This window comes from Callospermophilus lateralis, chromosome 4 (genome assembly GCF_048772815.1).
Source record: "Callospermophilus lateralis isolate mCalLat2 chromosome 4, mCalLat2.hap1, whole genome shotgun sequence".
NCBI classification, from domain to species: Eukaryota; Metazoa; Chordata; class Mammalia; order Rodentia; family Sciuridae; genus Callospermophilus; species Callospermophilus lateralis.
The window spans coordinates 25,982,586-26,005,704 of record NC_135308.1 but is presented as its reverse complement, the minus strand read 5'-3'; positions in this window follow the sequence as shown (position 1 = coordinate 26,005,704).

Genomic DNA, 23,119 nt, shown 5'->3' with positions numbered 1-23,119 from the left:
TGGGGAAAGCTAGAGAAGAATAATTCCTTTGAATTTGATCTCCCTTCTTTATTAAATCATATATCAAATTTCTAGGTTTGCATTAAAGAAGTACTTTAATTTCAGCAAATCCCCACTAGAAACTATTATAAACTTTTCAAAAACTTTTTGTTTGTAGATTTTTCTTTCTTTTTTCTTTTAAGTTTTCCACTGCCTGTAAAAAACAATGAATCTTTAACTTTCCAAATATATATATATATATATATATACACCTGAGCAATGATAAAGTACCTCAACAAAAGTTTAAATCTAATATTTTTAATTTAATATTTTATTTTTTAAAGCATAATTGTGTTAGATTTCTAAATGGTCGCATTAAAACATATTGGGCCAATGGGGAAATAATTTCACAAAGACTGAACGGTAGTTAATACATTTATTACATTGAATACATTAATACATTAGAGAAATTAGGAAATTTATTTATTTACAGTTCCTCTCTCATCCTCTGTCTCCCTCAGAAGTGTTTATATGTTAAGAAGGAGTACCATCACCAGGGGTAATTAGTTTGGTCTTTGGGAACAGTTCCCAGATAATAACATCATGCCCCAGAGACCTGAGAAGAGAAAGCGCATATGAAACTCAGTTCTAATGGATACTCAATCACTCACACTCTGATTCTTTGAGCAATTTACTTAACCCATCTCTAGGGCCTGCAAAGCACAAAGAGAATAATGCCAACTTTCAGACAATGTGGAAAGTATTAGCGATTTCATGATGGTAACATTTCTTGAAAATACAAAGCTAGACTGTATAAATGAAGGCTAAGCAAGAATGCAGAAAACAAAGAAAGAAACAAGCTTGGAAACATGTTAAGAATAATTCCAGGAAAAGTCCTCTGAGAGGCCAGGACTCCCTGCAGGGTCTCGTTCTGCACAGCAGCTAAGTCAATAGACCACCCTTCCTAGGTAAGAGAGGCTGAGAGACCCTGTGAACTTCTCACTGGATAAGCACAAATTAATATGGTACAGGTGTTTCCTTTAGACACTGAGGGAGAACGTTCACAGTGTCCTGTAGCCTTCCTACTCCTGTGGTGGTCTGCACTGAGGAAACACTAGGTTGTCATCTAAAGCCTGTCAGAACACCAGCTGGATATAAGGAGTTAGAATACCATATGCTGACTTAGTTTTGCTCTCCTGGATGTGCAGAGAAAACGCAAGTTATTCCAGGAAAATTGAAGAAGACATGGAAGTTACACATGTCTATTGTTCTTTACTCAAAATCTCAAGGCTTCATGTCTTTCAATTTTTTTTTTAATTTTTAATTTTGGGTGTAGGAGGTAGACAGACATACACATAGATGAATGTCCACATATAGCCATACACTACATATTGTGTAATACCACCAGTTAACACTGAGGCATCTTTCTGAAATTCAACACATGATTATTCACAAAACAGTGTATGCTACAAAACATGATTGGCACAAAAAAATATAAATAGCCACTTTATATTACTTTAAATTTTTTTCAGCTTTAAAAATTGGGCTTTTGCTTCTCAGAATTGCAGAAAGGAGACTTAGGTCTGTTTAAAAAAGCAAAACAAAGCTATGTAATTCTGAGGTTAAAACTAGAAACTTAGCTTTATATAAGGGCAGAGTGCCTTATGATCTGGACTATATAATTTTAGGGGGAAAATCTGTCTACTTAGGTGGGGATTATAGTTATGATTTAATGGCCACAGTTCATTTAGCTCACTGCAAAATTGTGTGTGTGTGTGTGTGTGTGTGTGTGTGTGTGTGTGTGTGTTTTAACTTAAAATCTGTGGTCCCAAGGCTAGGCTCCAGGAGAACATGAACCCAATTAACTCCTGAAATCCTCTGCACATTTCTATGTACACATGTGTTTTTCCAAGGAAGATGCTTCAGAGCCCCTCCCCACACCAAATCTGCAAGCATCCTGAGTCAGTAACACTCACAAACCTCTCTCTTTAAAACAGATGTGAATGACAATAATCTCAAAGGTGGGTTCACCTTTAGGAACACATTTCACACTCTTTAGCAAGACCAAGAAGGCCACACACGGCCCATCCCCCTCCTGGTCACACTTATTCTACTCTACCCTTCCCAGTTCACAGGCTCTAGCCACACCTGCCTTCTCTGTTTTTTATCCTCAGCAATCTCATCACTGCCTCATGGTTTTTGTACTAATTCTTTGCTCTGTCTGCTGTACCCTCCCAAGATCTTCCCATAGCTGGATGCATTTTGTCATTTAAATCTCAGCTCATATGCCACCTCCCCCTACAAGTCTTTCCTATTAATCTAAAATCACTCTCCACTGCTGTATTTTCTTTACAATATTAACAACTTGCATGGCTAGACATGGCAGCCTTCACAGTGTTTATCTTCTAACTAAAATAATCTTAACATATATTTCCTTATTCATTTTCTGATCCGCTATAACCTAGAGTGTAAATTCACTGCTATTCTCTATGCCTAGAATAGTGGTTGGCACACAGTAGGCCTTCCTGAATATTTGTTAAATGTATAAATAAGTGAATTGGCGACCTTCATTGTAGTTGTTATGGTTTGGGTCTTGAATGTCCCCTACAAGCTCATGTGTTGAAAGCATGGTCCCCAATCCAGCAATGTTCAGAGGGAGGGCTTTTAGTCAGCAAACACTCTGACCTCATCGGTGGATTAATCCACTGAGAGCCGTATGGACTACTGGGAAGTGGGACCAAGTTGGAGGAAGTAGGTTACTGGGGTGTGCCCTAGAAGGATGTATGTTTGCTTCTGCCACTTTCTTCTCCCCCACTTCCCTTTCTGCTGCCATGAGCTGAGTAGACTTCCTCAGTCATGCCCTTCCGCCATGTTTCTGTCTTAGGTCAGACAACCATAGACTGAATCCTCTGAAACCATGAGTCAAAGTAAGTCTTTCCTTTCTAAGTTGTTCTTTAGTCATAGTAAGGAACTTATTGTAAAAAATAGAAATTGGCAAGTCATGATCAGTTAAAAGCTACTGCATAAACCAGAAGAGTTAGTTAAACTCTTTTAGGTTATTTTCCTCATTGGTAAAATAGATACAAAAGTACTCTCCTTATAATTTATAGTGAAATTTAAATACGTAACTGCATTTAAGACACTCCTGCACTAGAAACAATTTGTCAAATATTATTGTTACTCTGAAAAATTGAAACATAAAAACATTTAAATGAGACAAAAATCATATTGAATAAAATTAAAACAGGTACACTCTAAAATATCTTATCAAGATTCCAGATAAAATTATTTAAAGATTAAAATAATACAGTCATGTTAGTATTAATTTTAATCTTGAATCTGTACTGAAATAAAAAGACCTAAGATTTTTGGATCTAAATATCTAATATAGGAATATTTTAATGATGTAAGCTTTATTTTGGATTCCATTTTTTTGAGAGTCAATAAAATTTTGAAACTATGTGCATGAATTTTGCTTTGTACTGACACAATACATAAACAGAATACCAAGCAGTTAATCATCATAATATCTAAGACTCTCCAGAATTCAACACTCTCTGCATTAGTAATTCCCTAGAGACTTGGGATATCTTGAGTATTCATTTGTCCTCATAAAAGGAGCACTCTGAATTTGCTGACTCACTAGATAAATGGAGAATGTGATTTGAGGGATGTGCTCCCAGAACCTAATTTTATTTCAGAAAATTTTGCCATTCCCCTTTACTAGTAGAGTTAACAAGAGATTTTTCCATGTGTTTACTTCTAGCTACACATTTCCAAATCAAATAATATTTTATCATTAATTCTGGCCAGCTGGGTTTCTCTCTCTTGCTGAAAAATGTGGTGATAAACCAACTTCTTAAAACCACTGCATGTCTCCTAATTCTGTTCATCAACTCTCACACCCTAAAAACTTTTCTTCTGTTTTCTTTCAAGTTACGCATGTACCAAGCTTGTTTATCTCAACGGAAGCAGTTGTTTTATAGCTTTATAATATTTTAGAATGCAGAGTCCTTAAAGATCATTTAAAAATGAGGAAACTGAAGTCCAGAAAGGAATATGTGTCCAAGATGATCCCGTTAGTTAATGGAAGAGCAGAGGATAGGACCCTTATCTGACTTCCTTTCTTCAGATCTCCAATCACTAATTCCCAAGTGGCATTCAGTCCCTAACAGGCTCAGAGCTGGCGATAGGCTGGGAGTCACTTTGTAGTTCAAAGTCATACTCATGATGGCTCTTAGGTTATCAGTTTTTTTTTTTTCTTTTCTTTTTTAAATAGTGGAGAGAGATTTCCTTAGAAAAGGGAACACTCAGTAAAGGGAAAAATGTTTTCAATGGGAGATAAATTCTGCAGGGTCACTGCCTTCCAACTTCGTTTTCATGATGATTCCTTGCTGTATGAGTTAGACCAATTGCTAGCAATTCCATTTTCTTTCCTTAAAGTTATTTCCTTTCTTCCCTCTGGAAAACATTTTTTCATCTTTGGATAAAATCTAGCAAAGCAGTGAAAAGTCCAAATGAATACACCCAGTTAAGTAGAATGTGTACCAAAAAGTTAACTTTAAAAATTGACTCAATTACTTGGATCCAAAGTGTAAAGAAAATGCCAGAAGCTTTTCTCCTAAAATAGCCAGAAAATTAAAACAAGAGGCTCATTTTTTTTACATAAATTACACAATTAGTCAATTCTTTAATTTATTTTACCCTACTCTATTGTTTGCCTATTTTTTTCTCTTTTTTTAAAACCAGGCCATCATATATATATATATATATATATATATATATATATATATATATATATATATACACACACACACACACATTTGTAGAAGTGCTCATAAATGCTGCAAGAGAGAGGTATTAAAATAGACCATTGCTATTGTATAAACCTTAGGAGTATTTTTTCTCCCCTCTCTCCAAGAATTTATGCCATCTTCTAGACAAGGGATTGTAATCTTAGTTTGCTCACTCTGAAGGCAAGATAAGATTCCAAGCATTTCTAAAATAGTTGGTATAATTTATTGTCATTGCAGTGCAGTCAGATTTAAATCCTTTTGGACGCAATGCCACAAAACAGCTACTCAAAGTTCAAAGGGGTAGGCCTACACATGCGACCAAGTTATCGCTAATGGACCTACCTAACCCTGGCCGTGTGCTGGCCGCTCCTGGTGTTTCAAAGATTATGTGATACAGGAAAGCCTTCAAATACCTATTGTGCATATTTTATTGCATAAATCAAAGGTGTCAGAGTAAAACACATTCAATGAATTGCTTCCTACCACTGACACAGAGATTATTTTCAAAATCAAAAATCATGTTTCCTCAAGAATACAAACTTCTCTTGACAAACTTCCAGTGCCAAATGTGGTTTCCATTTGCTGTTTGGGGATTTATTTGACTGTGCCAAAGTTCAGGTGTGCCAGCTCTTTGTAATAAGCCATTTGGATGAAAGCTTGGCCAGCTCAAAGGATCTTGATGTATTTTATTGCTGCCTTTTAAGATTATTGTTCAGAAATACCAAGTCTAATTTTGAAATCAATTAGCCATTCGGTCTGATGAGGTGTTGGTCCAGCTCAGGTTCACACCCGCTGTCCACAGATTATTGTTCACTGGAGTCGGGTCCTTAGTATCGTGTTGTTCCCCAGCATCTGGTGGACATATGTTGGATGTTCTCGCAGAGTGAACTGATGGTTTAAATAGCAAACGCTAACGAAGAAAGCTTTGTACATTGGCTGCTGTTAGTCAGGAAAGCAAATTTTTTATAATACTCTGTAAAAATGAGAAAAAGAAGAAGAAGAAAAAGAGGAACCTGATGGCTTTCATATTTTATTTTTCTATGATCTATGCGTAAGGAACTTAAGTCTTCCAGATAAATGTTCAATGGAACAGATATAATGAGCAGGGAACCAAATTATTCCTTACCTACAGGGACCAGACAAATAGTTCTCTTTCCTTGGGTTCTCCCCATGCCAGACGAGAGGTGTAATATCTTTCCCAGAAAGCTGCTTCCCAAAAAGGACTGTATCTTTCGCTCACAGTCAATCAGCACTTGTGAAGGTGCAAATTCTGCTTGGCAGGGGCAGTGCTCCTGGGAACAGTGCCAGAGGCCCCCAAGCACCACCCATGCTGTTCAAAAGAAGTGGCCGATAGTAAAATAGAAAGCCCATGCACCCCTTCGTCAGCATTTCCACTCACTGGCCACCTGACATTTTGGGAGAGAAAGGAGGTCTGACTGGTCCTGGAAAGAGTTCCTAGATGGGGTCCCATCGTGAATTCAAACATTAGAGTAGATATGGGATGGGGAAGGATTTCTTGTCTATTTATTTTATAGACAAGAACAATTTTTAAAATTCTTTTCTGAGCCCCATGATGAAGGCATTATCACTGCAAAATGAATTAATTAAAAACCTTATACAAGCACACTGATCAGTGATCAGATGGCACAGAGGACTGGGTGCTACTTGCATCTCTCCTTTCCTTCCATGAGCTGTTCTGAGCCAGTGGGGTTGGGCTGTCTGCTCCTATTCATCACTCACTCTTACCTTTTATTTTTTGTGCTGCTGGGAATTGAACCCAGGGCCTCATCGTGTTGGGCGAGTACTTTTCCACTGAGCTACAGCCCAACCCCTCATTTGCTTTTAAAGGAGCTTCATGAGTTTTCATTCGTTCAACCAGCAACTATCAAATGCCTGCTGTTTTTGTTGTTGTTTGTTTTTTGCCCCAGAAAAACAATAAGGAGTAAAACAAACCTGGGCCTTAACCTGATGAAGTTTACAGTCTTGAGGCAAAAAGGGGTGGTAAAGAAGTCAAAACCTGATAATTCAATTTAAACCTACAAATAAGAAAAGAAAGACCTGTTTTGTGTTTTTTCTATTATTTAGATCTTGAACAGTCAAACAACTTTTATTAATTGCCTCATATCTGAGTGCTCTTGATAGGAAGGGAAAAAATTTTCAATGCACAAGAAGTATAGCTTGTTAAATAATTTCTACTGCATTTTAACTAAGTATTTAAAAATTCATTTCTGTACTAGGGGGAATAGCTCAGTGGCAGAGCACTTGCCTGGCGTACACTGAGACCTGGGTTCAATTCCCAACAGGACCTAAACACATAAATACATAAATAAATACATAAATAAATAAAAATTTCATTTCCCCTTACTGAATGTATATTTTGTATGTATCATTTCATCCCACTTTATCATACTTATCACATCCCTGCACTCAGTTCCCGAAAGGTAGAGCTACTTGCAGATGATACTGAGAATCAGAGTGGTTAAGTAACATGCATCTGTTCCCAGAGCCTGTAAATAAGAGCTGAGATTAAATTAAGATGGTATTTGATTCCAAGTTCTGTGCTGTTTTCCAACATTACTCTCAGCAGTCAAACTCCTAAAGATAATGACGAAACCTCCTTTCATTATTGTTGAGTGCTGTTTAGGTGCTCAGCAAGTAGGTAGCTCTAAAGTTGCCACTTTGTAATACCAAGTCTCTTCAGAGGTGTCTAAATTTACTTGGTGGATGCACTTAAAAAAGTCTCAACCACCTTTATATGTAAGGTAATGATGCAAAGAACTGTGTGGAACTCCAACCTATGGATGAGAGAAGCAGCTTATGGGTAAACTCAGAAGAGAACATCCTTTGTTTTACTAAAAAGGAGGGAGAGGTCAGATGAGAAAAGAGCTTCACAGTAAGAAAGTTTAAATGAAGTTTCTGCTGCATTTGTTGAAAAGTTTTCTCTAACCTCTTTGGTCACTCCCTAGGAAAACTTTTGCTCAACTTTCCAAAAAGAAATATGAAGAAAGATAGTGATGTAAGGGGGAAGATAGGTATTATTTGGAATCATAGAATATTACCTTTATTCCTATTCCTTTTTCATCAAAGGAATATACTCTGAGGTTAATGCCATTATAATAAAGCATGCCTTGCTTAATCTTTCTAAAACCAAAAATGCACAACTTGTACCAGAGCACCAAAGTGGGATTAAGGTTGTAACTACCACTATAAGTTACTGCCATTAGAAATTATTGCCCTTGTAAGTTTCTGGCTGAATAACAGACTGTCACAAGGGATGTCAAAGTTAAAATGGCTTATTCTTACCTCCAACATGGAAAACCTGCTGGCCATTTTTATTACAGATAGAATATGATGAAAAAATTAGACACAGGGAAGTTTTTAGCTTTTTAGCATTCCCAAATCTCCTCTGGATCTAAGCTTGATAAATCTTCAAAACCTCAGAAATTTGATTTCTATAATTACATACCTAAAAATAAAAATATTGGGAATTTTGGTGACTTTGATTTTTTTCTACCCAGTAGTAGAACTCTAACTTGAAGTATAAGAGGATCCTTGGTACATTAAAAAGATGACCTGTGGTAATAATATTATTCCTTAAAACATAAACAAAGACACATTGGATTGTATAATAAAAGATGCATTTTATAATTTTCTTCATTGGACTCCTTATTGTCAGGGTGAATGAAATTCAGTAGTGTGCAATAATGCAAATTATATAATTTTTTTTTTTACTTTCATGCTGATACTCCAGTTTTCTTTCAGTTTGATTTTAGCTCATTAATTGATAGTGGCTGTGAACACTTTACCATCAATAACCATAGTGTGGCAATGCAGTTAGATATACCTTCCATAATAATCCTCTTGACTACAAGGCTATTGTTCTACTGACTAAAAGTCTGAACCATTTCTGAGATTTTTTTTCCTAATTTTTAGGCAGGCATCATCAGAAATTAATAGATTAATAATAGATTAATAATAATTAATTAACTTGCTTCTTATTGTTATAAAATAATGAAAAAACCTTTAAACATGGGTAATCTTCTTATTTAGTTATTTTTTGAAACTATTAAACACATTACCTGTCTACCTCTGAAAAGTATAGCTGGCATAGTGGTCCCTTCTGTAAATGAAAAACTACAAAGAAGGTACAGTGATCTGGATTCACATTGCTAGTGAACCTATATTCAAATACTGGATTTTATATAATCATTGTCTTTAAATAATGAAAACAACATGAACTCATTGTAGAAGTTTTGTAGGAATATGTAAAGAAAAAAATTCAAGGTGGGTACTTAACACATTAACATTTTGAAATAGTTCAACTTAAGTGTTTATGTCTTTGTGCGATTACAAAACTTGAATGAAGTATTTATAACACATAGTACCCTCATTTTCTTTTGAGTATTTTGCATGCCATTTAGTATTCTTCCAAGATATGATTTATATTGGTTGTAGAGTATTGCATTTAATGTGTATATTATAATTTACTCAACTCATCTTTTATTTTTAAGTTTTTAAATTATTTTTCCTCTTTCCTATTATAAATAAAACTGTGATGACTATCCTTATTCATAAATCTTAGTGTATATCTAAATTAATTCCATATGATTAAACCTCGGATAGAGAATTTCTGGACCATTGTGTGTAGACATTTTTAAGGGTCTGAATTCACATTTGCAACTTACCTTTTTAAAATGCTCTCAGTTGCATTCCACCTGAAGTACACGAGAATGTCTGCTCTACCCAAACAACACTAAGTATTATCATTTATTAACACTAAGTATCATCATTTATTTTTTAGGTTTTCCAAGAGGAAATTAAGAAGTGCTTCATTTTAATTTATATTTCTTAGATTAGAAATGGAATTGAACATTATGTGATATGTTGAATGAGTTTATGTTTATTTTTTGTAAGTGGCCTATTTGTCATTTATGTGTGATCTTACCGATGTTTTTGTCTTTTATTTATTTGTAGGAGTTCCTGGTTATGATTTTTGTCCACTAATTCACCATGCATGTCGTAATGCCTTTCTAATTTGTAATTTTCTTTTCGTTTTCGTTTTCCATTTCAAATGTTTCTATTTTTATGTCATTAGAACATTCTTATTTTGCCTTTATGATCTTCCTTTGATTCCATCCCCAAGTTCTTCTATATCTTGAACTCACATGAATATTCATCTATATTTTCTTCTGGGCCAATAAGTGATTTGTTCTAAATATTAATATTATTAAAACATCTAAATGGCTTAGCTGGTTAAAGCATGCTGTTGCTGGGTAGAAGTATAACTTTATTTTCTGCTCTGGAGGGCTAAATACATTATTTGATGGCTTAGTCATTCTTTCCCAAGTGCTTTTAAGTGATTGATATATGTAACATATAATAATATATACACGCATATTCTTATTTTCTGTGGTGTTTTTTGTTTCTTGGAACTCTAGTGGAGTTTATTTTATGTCAATAACACCACACTTTATAAACTATGGTTTATCACATATTTGTATATCATATGGAAAGACTCCTCTCAAAATTCTGTTTTTTTTTTTTTTTTACATTTGAATTAGATTTTCATAGCATACACTTAAGGAAAATTTAGTTACTAAAAAAATACTTTTGAGGTTTTGATTCAAATCTTAGACTTTTGGATTCTTTATCTTATGTTCTAAATTAGACCGTGAGAGGATCAAACTTAAAAAAGTTTTTGAAATTTTTGGTCCTTACAGAGTATTTTCAATATATTTAATTGTCACACTTCCCACACCCCATTGGTTCTATAAATCAGAGTAAGAGGGACACTGAGGTCACAGAATTAGTGTGAGGTACAGACTTGAGAAGGAGTGTGTAAGGCTTTCTTTTTTTTCTGCCATAGCATGTATGTCATTCAGCACTCTGTGCCTCAATTTTTTCCCTCTGAATTGGGACAAAACTCACTTGGTCCAAGTTGTTTAGACACAGAAAAGATGCATGGAAACAGATATATAAAAATTTCAAGTGGACAAGGGGATTTATTTTCACAGTTTATTTTTATCTGTAGATCTCTTTGCAAGTTTCAGAGGTTGTATAAAACGGTAATACAGCCACCTCTCTGAGCAAACTTGTGTGTAAATACAGTTTATTTCACTTGAAGCCTGCCCCCATGACTGATGGAAATTGTAGTAAAACTTCCACCTGGGTTGTCAACTACGGGAAACTTTCTTATTTATTTTTATTTGTCACAGCAGGTTAAGCTCACAAAGTCCAGGTGTTACATGGCTTTAAATCTGGACACAGGCATAGGAATAGTCTGTTGAAGCTAGTTTATTTAGTATCCCTAAACATGAAGGGACTTAATGAAATGGATTTTATCCAGTTCTGTGAGTCAGGACGTAAATTCAGTGTACAATGACCAGAAATAGAAGAACACAAAAGTAGTCCCAGAAGAACAAAATTCTGTTGCATGCACTGCTATATTTGTATCATTTTTCTAAAGATGGCAAAAGGAAGGGAGGAGGAAGATGGAGAATCAGCAAGTTTTCCTGTTATTTCATCTAATTGTTTACAACTTAGCCCAAAGTGACTATCCCTGTTAGTAATCGTTCTGGTTTTATATGAACATGACTGCTATTATCAGCAAATACATTTTTCCCTTGTTTGAACATACAATGTAATAGATCTTAACCTTTCAGCATTTAATCTTTATCCCATATTAATTTTTTAAACTTCATTCCCAAGGCTGTGACATATGTACTTTTAGAAAACATATTGTCTTTGTGACTATTTTTTTTTCATTTTTACATTGTTTTGTTATCAAATAACTTTGTCCAAGCTAACAAGTAAATCTTTGATTAACATGATAATTCCCTGTACCATAATTGAAAATATATAATTTGTTTAATTAGTCTATCATACTGGCTATATTTTCTGTCTCGTTCCTAAAGCAGTCCCAGATAAAACCATCTTCTTTCTTTTGCCTACACAGACCAGATATCCAATAGCATCCATGCAAATGTTTCTACTTGTGAGTATACAAATAATTTGGATCCAATTAATGCACAAGTAATTCAAGTTGATTTCTGTATGTTATTCTAATTTCCATCACACTGTGCTTGTGTTTCAATACTTTGGCATTTCATAAGCTGTCAGCTTGTGATACATTCCAGTTATAAGAGACTTTAGTTGACTCTCGTAGGATGTATATAAGTGCATGTATCAAATTGACCCATCTGGATAGCACAAAATTCCCAGACAAGCCTGTTTGAACTGGGCCACTTGCGTGGTCTGCTGTAATAGTTTACTCTGTCCTGTTTTACATTTATATTTGACATTTGCTTTCTACTTCCTGTACATCAATACGAGAACACAGGAATCTTTTTCCAAATTACCCCTTGGGCTAAATCTACACTTACAGTCCATACTTATGCCACCCAAAATTGGGGGTGTTAAAAGAGAAATAAAACTCTACTTGTCACCACAGTAAATATGTTCAAGTAATCCTAATGCAGTTATTAATTTTTAAGAAACTATTGGCCCAGTAAAACATTATTATATTTCAAACAAACTAATTGATATTAAGAGTTAGAAAACAATTCTTCTAGAAATTCAAAATGCAATTTTGTTTTGTAGTTCTCTTCCTGAATATCTCCAGAAAATTTTTTTAAAAGTAAAGCAAGGAGGAATTCAATAACTCTCTAAATGTTATAGGACAAAAGTTATGAGAAAAAATTAATTTCATCAAAATAGTTGCCACCACAAAAGTTATATGATTGACCATTAGTTTCTTTTGAAACTATATTTTATTTTTCATCCTACCTTAGTCACTGGATCATAATACAGTATGAAACAGACAAATATATAAAATAATTTTTAAATGAATGAATATTTCCTTATATATAACATAATATTTTATCTTGTTGTCTACATCTCCTTTATCTCCTCTTTGTTTTAATAACAGGTTTGGACACAGGCATAATTATTCCAACTCTCCACTATAAATATAATTGTGTCTCTTTTCTTCTGTTAGGGCCATTTTTCACCTGTGGTATTAGTTATATCACTTACTCTTCCTATACTTTAGTTATCTTTTTTCTGAAAACAATAATACTTTTTATATTTCACACAATTGAACCATATACAGATAAAATGAGAAAGATTTACATCTACCAAGGATATTATAGCTGTAAGATAAAAGTTACTTAAACTTTGAGTTAATTTTGTTGTTGCTCCTCTTGATGCTCTAGGGTTTTTCTTCCCACTAATGCAACTTAAACTGGGGAGTTTCAACTATTTTCTTATTGGCCCATCTCTAACTTTGTATTTTATAGTCCTCTGAGATTTGTCCCTTTCTAAAAGTGCTTTGTGGTATGTTTAATTAAGAGAGAATTGAATTGAAAGCATTTAACTTTGAAAATATTGAAGATTCTTTATAATACCTCCTGGTGGTGGGGGAGGATGTAGCTAACCTGTTTCATAAAAACCATGGTTTAGAATTAACGTCCCCAACCTTTTCTCTCCTCATGAACCTCTGGAACCCCTGTCTGTCTCCTGCTTCTAACACGTCTGTGGGTAGAACTGAAAGTCCCATTGACCACTCACTTTGTCAAATCATCTATCATTTCCCTGGCAAGTTAAATTGGTCAATGCATACGATGAATTGGAGCTCAGACAGTTGCTTCTCTTTGAAGCTCCAGGCATTTGTTTCCAAATAAACTGACCGATTAGTGAGTCCTTGTATAATTTATGATTTTTCATTTACTTGACTTATTTCCATGATGATTGGAGATTAGTCCATTTTAAAGAAGACAAGAGAAATTGGGTTTAAGAGACATTAAAACTAGACCAAGAAAGCATACAAAGATCAAGTAGTTCAAAATTATGGTGACAGATTGTCCTTAACTCACACCCCACTCAAGAAAAACCTTTTTTTTTTTTTTTGGCTAATGCATGTGCTTGAAGAATTTTTATTTTATTATTATGTTGATAGGAATTAAAATCTGGGTTTTATTTAAATTTTAAAGTCACTACCAAACTCCTGGTTATATGGGGTTGATAGTTTAAAACGTGAAAAACTCTGTGTTTATAGTTGGAGTTGGGCCTGCTTGGGGATTAAGGTCTGAAGGCCGCAGTGATGTCACTGGATTAGAGTTAGGAAGATACATTTTGGTAAGACTGAAACCAATGCCAAATTCATGACTCCAAAATTTATGATTGAACTCTAGACTGCCTACAAATTCATGACTCCCAAATTTATGATTGAGCTCACGACGTTCCAGCTTACAGATTTAAGTACATGCGCTAATAAATAAAGATTCTTGAACCTCAAAGTAAGTTCAGTTAACAGTGATGTGCAGTTACCATTTAAAATACGGATCCAGGAATTGCCAGTGCAATGACATCGTGTCTTGGCAGTACATGTGTATGAGGCTAGGGGGATTGCACCATTTTAGAGGCCATTTAAGATGTTAATGTTGATAAAATTATATAAATTAGGAGTAGACTTATAAGCCATGTGATTTTTTTTCCTCTTTTTTTTTTTTTTTTTTTTTTAGAATTTATTTTCGTATGCTAGGTTTCATTTTGTTTTAGGTCTCAAGGGATAGTAGTAAGACTGCTCCCTTAGAAAAATTTCCAAAATCCAATTCAGATATTTTTTGACTTTTATTCAAGGCTTATGTTTTCTTGATTTTTTTAATCTTAAAATTTCAAGAAGAATGATGGGATATTGCCAAATATCTGAATGAAAGGATCAGTTAGCCAGATGTTTTTATCTATGTAATAACACAGCTGTAGACTGGCTTTCAAGGATCTTTATGCCTTGATCTAGCTTACCACTTTTTCATAGTCCTGTTTTTTTTTAATTTTTAAAATTTTAAATTTGTTCTAATTAGTTATACATGACAGTAGAATGCATTTGGACACAAAACAGAGCACAACTTCTCTTTCCTCTGGCTGTACATGGTGCAGAGTCACACCCATCATATAAATCATACATGTATATAGGGTAATAATGTCCATTTCATTCTACCATCTTTCCTACCCCCATAACCCCTCCCTTCCCCCCACTCCTCCCTGACCAATCCAAAGCTCCTCCATTCTTCCCTACCCACATCCACCCCCATTATGAATCAGCATCCACTTATCAGAGAAAATATTCAGCCTTTTTTTTCGGGGGGGGGTTGGCTTTTTTCACTTAGCATGATATTCTCCAGGTCCATCCATCTACTTGCAAATACCATAATTTCATTCTTCTTTAAGGTTGAATATATTCCATTGTGGGTATATATCACATTTTCTATATCCATTCATCTGTTGAAGGGCATCTAGGTTGGGTTCCATAGTTTAGCTATTGTGAATTGAGCTGCTATATACGTTGACGTGGCTGTGTCACTGTAGTATGCTGATTTTAATTCCTTTGTGTATAAATGGAGGAGTGGGATAGCTGGGTCAAATGGTGGACCTGACTTCCTTAACAAGACTCCTAAAACATAAGAAGTAAAATCAAGAATCAATAAATAGGATGGATTAAACTAAAAAGTTTCTTCTCAGCAAAGGAATCAATAACATGAAGAACAAGCGTACAGAATGGGAGAAAACCTTTATCACATGCAGAGTACTGATCTCCAGATACATAAAGAACTCAAAAAACTTAACACCCCCCAAACAAATAGCCCAATCCATAAATGGACTAAGGAACTGAACAGACACTTCACCAAAGAAGAAATAGAATTGATCAACAAATAGATGAAAAAAAGTTCAACATCTCTAGCAATTAGAGAAATGAAAGCATAGTATTGTTTTTCCCCAAATAGTAATCCTACAGTTTAGCAAATCAGGAAAATCTGTTCTCTCATCTCCTTCATTCTTTAGTTCTATTTCCTTGCCCCAAACTGCCTTTACTCACTTTTTCCCACCAGCACACATGGCTTATTCTCTGACAGCCCCGTAATATAGCAGAGGTATTTGCTAGGTGCTTCTTCCTAGTATGACTGTGAATTTACTGTAGACCTTTCCTGAAGAACGTGGCCCACATGCTTTCTGCAAGCTTCTATTCTCCCCTACATCTAGCACATAGAAAACATTCAACAAATATTTCTAAAAATGCATCATTTAAGAAATGATCAACAAAATACTAGTTGATAAGTCTAGAGTGTGATCTGTTCATTTCTTCTCTGAGTAAACAATTTCAGGTTTCATGTGTATCTTTAAGATACCAACAGGCAAACTAATAACTATATTTAGGATCAATAATACAGATGCATTTTACACTTGGAATATTTGAAAATTGAGGAGTTGACAGAAAAAGAATCCCAAGGTTTTAGTTTAACAAAGTTGCAAATAGCATTATTATTTTGTCATCACTACAATTTTATGAAAGTATCTTCATCTGTTTGGGCAGCTATAGTGAAGCACTATAAATTGAGCTGCTTATAAACAACAGAAATTTATTTCCCCAATGAATAATAGATTTACTTAATTTTGCAACTGGGAAATCCAAGCCAAAGCACCAGCAGATTTAGTGTCTGGTGAGGGCTGGTTTCCGGGATCCCATGGTGCCTTCTCCCTGTGTCCTCACATGGCTGAAAGGGTGAGAGGATCTTTCTGGGTTCCTTCTTATAAAGGCACAAATCCCACTGATGAAGGAGTGTGAGGTATTATTTTGGGGTGGGCTTGCTGTGTTCCAAAATTTTATTTCTAACAAGAAATGTTACAATTCTTTTAGTTTTTATTTTTTCCAGCTGAGCCAGTTTTGTCTTAATCTATAAATAATGTGTTCCAAAATGATCGTATTTCTTCCCAAAATTTATTTTCCATCCTCAATACTACTTCTCCCTCTGCTACACTTACTGGCCAGAAGGCAGAGAGCTGGGCCTTATACCACTGGTTAGAAGTGACATTACAGCATCCCACAAACTAGGACCAGCACCTCCTGTATGCATTGCATTTCTTTTTGAGGTTAGCCTATGCACCCTCAGAGGGTCTTCATTTCCTAATCTTCTCAAGTCAAGCATTTGAGTTCATTTTTATTTATTTAAAAAGTTTTGTCTTATTTTTCTAGTCACATATGTGCATCACTAGTTAGTTTTTTTGCTGGGGAGTGGAAAGGCAAATGGATTTAAAAGATGGCTCACCTTCTTCCTCCTGGCTGCATGTCTTTAGGCAAGTTATTTACTCCAAGGAGTTCAGTTTTCTCACTTTCATTTGTCAAATGTGCCTGACAGTACCAATCTCGTATAACTGTTATGAGAGGCAAATAAATGAATAATGTAAGGTGTTGAGAATTCTTCTGGGTGGTGAGTGCTTGATTAGCATTGGCAATTCTTCAGAATGATCAGCCTATTCCAAGATTTCTAGGTTAGATTTAGCATAATCATCCCCGCAAGTCAAATGAGAAGATTCTAAGTCACGTTCGCGAAGTGAACGGGCAACAAAAAAATGTAATAGTAATTGGATGATATTTATATCCTTCTTCATTTTTGGTTCAGTTTGCTAAGTTTTATGTCCTCATCTTTGGAATGAAAGTAGAGTCTCATTTCATAATTTAAAATCATATTTTAGTACTTTTTAAATAATTATTTTTGCAGAGTTTTTTAAAACTGCAGTTATTATTTATTTGTAATTAGCCAAGTCACCTGTTTTTCTTCCACCTATTCATTCTGTTTTTAAATGTACTTATGTTATTTTTTTATTTGTTCTAATTAGTTATACATGACAGGATAACGCATTTGGACACTTCATACATATATGGAGTATAACTTCTCATTCTTCTGGTTGTACATGGTGTAGAATCGCACTAGTCATGTCGTCATATATGTACATAGGGTAACACTGCCTGATTCACTCCACTTCTCCTCTTTCTCTTAGTATAGATGTGATCAGGCACAAATGACCCCTGCTGGATAAGAAATATCTAGAAATGACTATCTCTGTTTATCTACACTGGCAATCTCTTATTGTAGGTTGTCTTATGCCTATCATTTCTTCTCTGCCTAGTTCTTTATGAGACCCAATTCTTCCACTTGCTTTCCTGTATTCCATCCATTTATAAGATCACACTGGTCTTCTAAAGTGATCATGGATTCAGTAATCTTTAACGCATCCTCAGGCTAGTATATTGCTATAGTATCCACACCTGGCCCATAAATCTCTTTGTTCCACTGCAGATTAAAAGCAGTTACTTCCCAGTGCAATCCTTTCTATGATGCTGACAATTTCAGCCAGGCTTTTAATTTCTTCTGGTGAGAATCTTGCACCAGTCAAGACCAGAGTAATTATCTTAAAGCCCTCTGTCACTTGGCTTCCCTCCTAGGAAGTTTTAGAATATTGACCTCCTTCTCTAAAACACTTCACACTGTCAGATTTTAGCCTTAAAGTTTTATACTCTGAAGTTGAATAATGGGCAAAGGCTGTTGGAATTAGCACACAAACTTTTTTTGTTTTGTTTTGCAAATGTAGCTTCTATGGAGTAACACTTCGCTTTTTGGCCCCCATCATTCTCAGACTTTGTGGTCTCAGCTAAAACTGAAAAAAAAAAAAAAAACAGGAAGGGCCCCATTTAACAGCCTATTACATAAAATAGGCAAAAACCTGTGCCACTGATCTTTAAGGATAAGTGCAAGGAACTTTGTGTTCAATGCCAAACCCAGGGATGGCATCTCAGTAAATGGTAGTGGCATTTAATTTTAGGATGGATTGTGTATGATCTGGTTTCAGGGCTCCTAGCCAGAGTCAAAGGGCAAGTTTTATGCCAAGGGAAAGAATGTGAGAAAGGAAAAAGTGCTTCCTCTTGCAAATTATTCTTTTTATAAGTTAGACAGATTGCTAGGGCACAGGCAGATTGCTGCAGGCTCTAGGTATTAGAGTCAAGAGCTTCTTCCTAAGGTCTGTGCCATTTTCTGTCTTGTGAGTACAGAGGAATTGCATCTGGAACATTCAGTCGAACCAAACCCCAACAGCTGGGCGCCAGAGACCAGATGTACGTGTCAGTAACAGTCATGAGATACACAGGAGAGCCCCTTCAATGATAAGCAGAGTAGAACCCCAGGAGCATGGGCAGAAACTTAGGCAAAAAGGATATTATATGTAACATATAACATCCATTAAACGAACAATATATAGATAAGAATCTAGCATATGTTGAAGGTGTAATCATAAATTGTGAGCAAGAATAAAGCTTTTTATTTTTATGGGGTCAAATTATTTGCTTAAACTTTTCATGGCTACTGGATTTTACATAATAACTAGAAAAACCTTCATCAACTTGAAGTCTTTAAGACTAACTAAGGTTTCTATCCATCTTGTTCTTTCAAAATATAAACATTTCATAACTGGTGTTAGAACAATTAGCTAGTCCTATGGAGTAACTTAATGTTGCATATCTTATAGCAGTACAAATTCTAAATGAATCAAAGTTTGAAATTTTTTAATGAGATCAGGCAATTGCTACAAGAAAACATCAAATTCTTTTACATCTCTGGAATGGGGAAAGCCTTTCTTAACATAATACAAAAGAGGTAATGAAAGCTAAGAATGATCATTTGGACTACATAAAAATCAACAACTTCTGTGTGGAAAAATGCACTATAAAGGCTAACTCCCTAGTATTCAAATTGTTTCAGAAGTTGAGATAAAACAGACCAACACCCTCCAAAACACAGTTATAGTTACTTACAGATAAATACATAAATGACCCACAAACATAGCAAAAGAAGCAACAATTTTACAGTTATGTGAGAAATGTGATTTTAATCTAAACAGATACCATTTTTACATATTTTATTTGCAGAAATCCAAACGTTGACTTACTTTCTTTGGTAAGACTGTAGGGAGATCCTTGTTTTCAAGATTCCAAAATGGAATAACTTCAAAGGAAGAAATATGACCTTATTTACCTAAATACATTTAACCTTTCCTACTCTTCCCATTCCTGGAAATTAATCTTACAGGTACAAACAGACCTGAAATAAATAACATGCATGAAGTGCTACTAGTTGCAGCGTGGTTTATAACACTACAATATTGGAAACTGCTAAACTCTGTGATAACAGGCAACTGACCACAAGAGTTCTGGTGTATCTGAACTGAACTATCCTAAGAAGGTATAAAAAAAACTTGACAAAGATCTTTTGGTAATGAAATGGTGAGGTTTTCCAAAGCCTTCTTTGTTAAATAAAAAGGAAATAATAGTAATATTGATAGTGAATGAAAGGGAAGGTAAAAGCATATATTCATATTTACTTGAATATTTATAAATAACTATGAAAAGAATATGTGCAAAATATTAGTAAAACTACCTCTCTGTAAAGGTGAGGATAAGGACAGAGGAGACTTCTCTCTGCATATGTCTGTATTATTTTAATTTTTGAACCACATAAGCCCCTCTTAAAAAATAAAATTACATGCATGTATATAGGTATCTATATTCTGTGAATAATTTTTTTAAAGAGAGTGACAGAGAGAGAGAATTTTTTTAATATTTATTTTTTAGTTTTCGGCGGACACATCATCTTTGTTTGTATGTGGTGCTGAGGATCGAACCCGGGCCGCACGCATGCCAGGCGAGCGCGCTACCACTTGAGCCACATCCCCAGCCCCTTCTGTGAATAATTTTAAAATTCTAGATTCACATGTCTCCCTTGGAACTCTGAATAAATATGTGAATAAATAGCTTCATTTCCACTGAGTGTGTTGTATGATTGATTGATTAAAGTCTAATGCAGTCGATTCTTGATTGTTGTTCTTTTGTAGGTAATTTCTCACTTTTTCTTTCTCTACCTTTCACTTTGCCCTCTACTATTCTCCCTCTTTTTGGAGGCTGGTAAAGTTTTTCCTCCTTATTTTTTTTAATTGCAAAGTTTCATCAGGATGGATGTACTTGGCATTTTGTATGCTTGCTCAGTCTGAATATGAGCAAATATATTGTAAGCTTAGGGAACAGTATTTTTACTCCTAATATTTTGATTTTTTTTCTCTTTACCTTTTGGGAGATTCCCATATCTTTATCACCTATTTCATGAAAATATGATTCTGATATGTAAATATAGCTTAAATATGTGAACAATTCCCAAATGGACTGTATATTCCTGGGAGAAAAATTAAGAGATCTAAACAAAAGGGATTGTATCCATATTATGGAATTTATAGCCAAGATATATGATCTTTTAAACTTCACACTCCCTACTATTTATCATCTCCTCCTCAAAAAACCCAAAGATCTCTTTCATTAAAAGGCAATAAAAATGTAGGAAAAACTCCTAAAAAAAGCTCTCCTGTCTTTTTTTTTTGGACTGGCTTTCCAAAAGACAAAGATGTATAACCTAAGAACAGTGTAAGACAAATGCTTTCTACTGCAGCTTCATATACAAAAATCCAAGACATTTATCAAAAATAGGGGAAAATCTCCAAATAGGAATGTGAACATTTGAAGACAGTTAAAAATCATCCATCAGCAAAAAATCATCTACCATGCAATTCCTTTTATAGCATTTTGAAGAAAATAAGGAAATGTTTTATCTAATAGTGTACATAATTACAATAAAATGATACAAACCAATAATGTTTTTTAAAAACTTAACATGATTAATTGTGGATTTAGATCAGAGTAAAAGTGGGCAATTACTTGGCAATCCTACTCTAGCTCTCAACTACCTTTTTGTTATGATCAATTTATTTTTACATGTTACAAATTAATGGGCTGTATAATATAATTCAGTGCACTGCATGTGGTTTTTCTTTTCTTTTTTCTTTTTTTCTTTTTTTTTGGCTGGGGGCATAGGTACCAGGGGTTGAACTCAGGGGCACTCAACCACTGAGCCCTAGCCTCAATTCTATTTTGTATTTTATTTAGAGACAGGGTCTCACTGAGTTGTTTAGCGCCTCACTGTTGCTGAGGCTGGCTTTGAACTCACCATCCTCCTGCCTCAGCCTCTGAAGCTATTGGGATTACAGGTTTGTGCCTTGGAGCCCAGCTATGGTGTTTTCTCTATGGTATTTTTTTCTCCCTTCCTGGATCATGAAGAGCTCACAGTCATACATTACCATTTGAAGTGATCTGGCCTGAGATTCGTTTTTCTATTTGGTTGGATGGAAACTTTCTCAGCCCACAGTAGCACTTACTGCATTGACTTTTCTTTTGCAGTGTCTACAAGGGGAGATGTGTTGATCCTAATAAGTGATTTTAGTGTCTCTCTGAAGCTACTTGTTCATATACCTATAATTTAATTTTTTTTTTAACTTTTTATCTTAAAAATGAAGGTTTTTCAGTCACACGTGGACTCTTTTTTTAACCTTGGTATTTACAGTCATCATGTTGTAGCATAATTCTTTCTTCCTGCATTGCTAAGTATTTTCTATACTCCCCCAACCTTGCCACATCAAGGTTGCCACGACTTTCTCTTGACTTTATTGTGAGCAGATGAGTGCTGCTCATTTTTTTCCACTGCATCCTGTCCTAGACCACTTTCTTTTCTCTTCAACAATCTATCTTACTCTTCTGAAAATTCTCCTTCAATCTTTCCCTAGGACTTCAAAGCCCCACTCAATCTATTCTTTGCTTTCCTTTGAATAATAATAAAATTGTCATTTATTAAGTGCCTGTACTATTCAGAACTTGTAAAAATTTTTCTACTGAAGTGCCTCTTTATCAGAGAAGAATGGACCCTACTTCAAGGGTGGGTAGTGTCCCTTCAAGGAGTGGAAGGATGGCCTACATATTTATTTAAAATGAGATGTATGTTTGAAAATAATGTGTTAAATTTATTCCTATCTGAGTTGATTTCAGGGGTGGATGATTCAGGAACTTGTGTGGAAAACACAATTATAAAGCATGCTAAACATCCACAGAAGAAATCAGAAATATGCTACTAGATAACTCAGGTTTTCACACATAATTCCTTATATAAAGAGTGAGATGTAAATTAACACTACTTCCCTTGAAGAAGATTGAACTCTTGATTTGAAGAAAGAGTGATCAATTAGAGGGAAGGAAGGAAAGAGGGAAGAAGAAAGAGTGGCTTATTTTCAGTGGCCCCACAGATGATTTTCCCAATTCAGTTGCAAGATGTCCATCAATGGTGAAATCTGATAATTGACTAAAATTGGCAGTCACTAGAGACTGAAATTATGAAAATGGGTAAGATGTGGAATAGTACTTTTTTTTACCTGAAAAAAAATTGGAAATTTTAAACTCCAAATCTAATACCTCTCTATTATATGCTACTCAAGTGTTATAGCTTTCTACTGCTCTGATCAAAAGACCTGACAAGAACAGTTAGAGGAAGAAAAGTTTATTTGGGGGCTCAGAAGTTTTAGTTCACAGATGGCTGATTCCATTGCTCTAGGCCTGAGATGAGGCAGAACATCATGGGAGAAGGAGG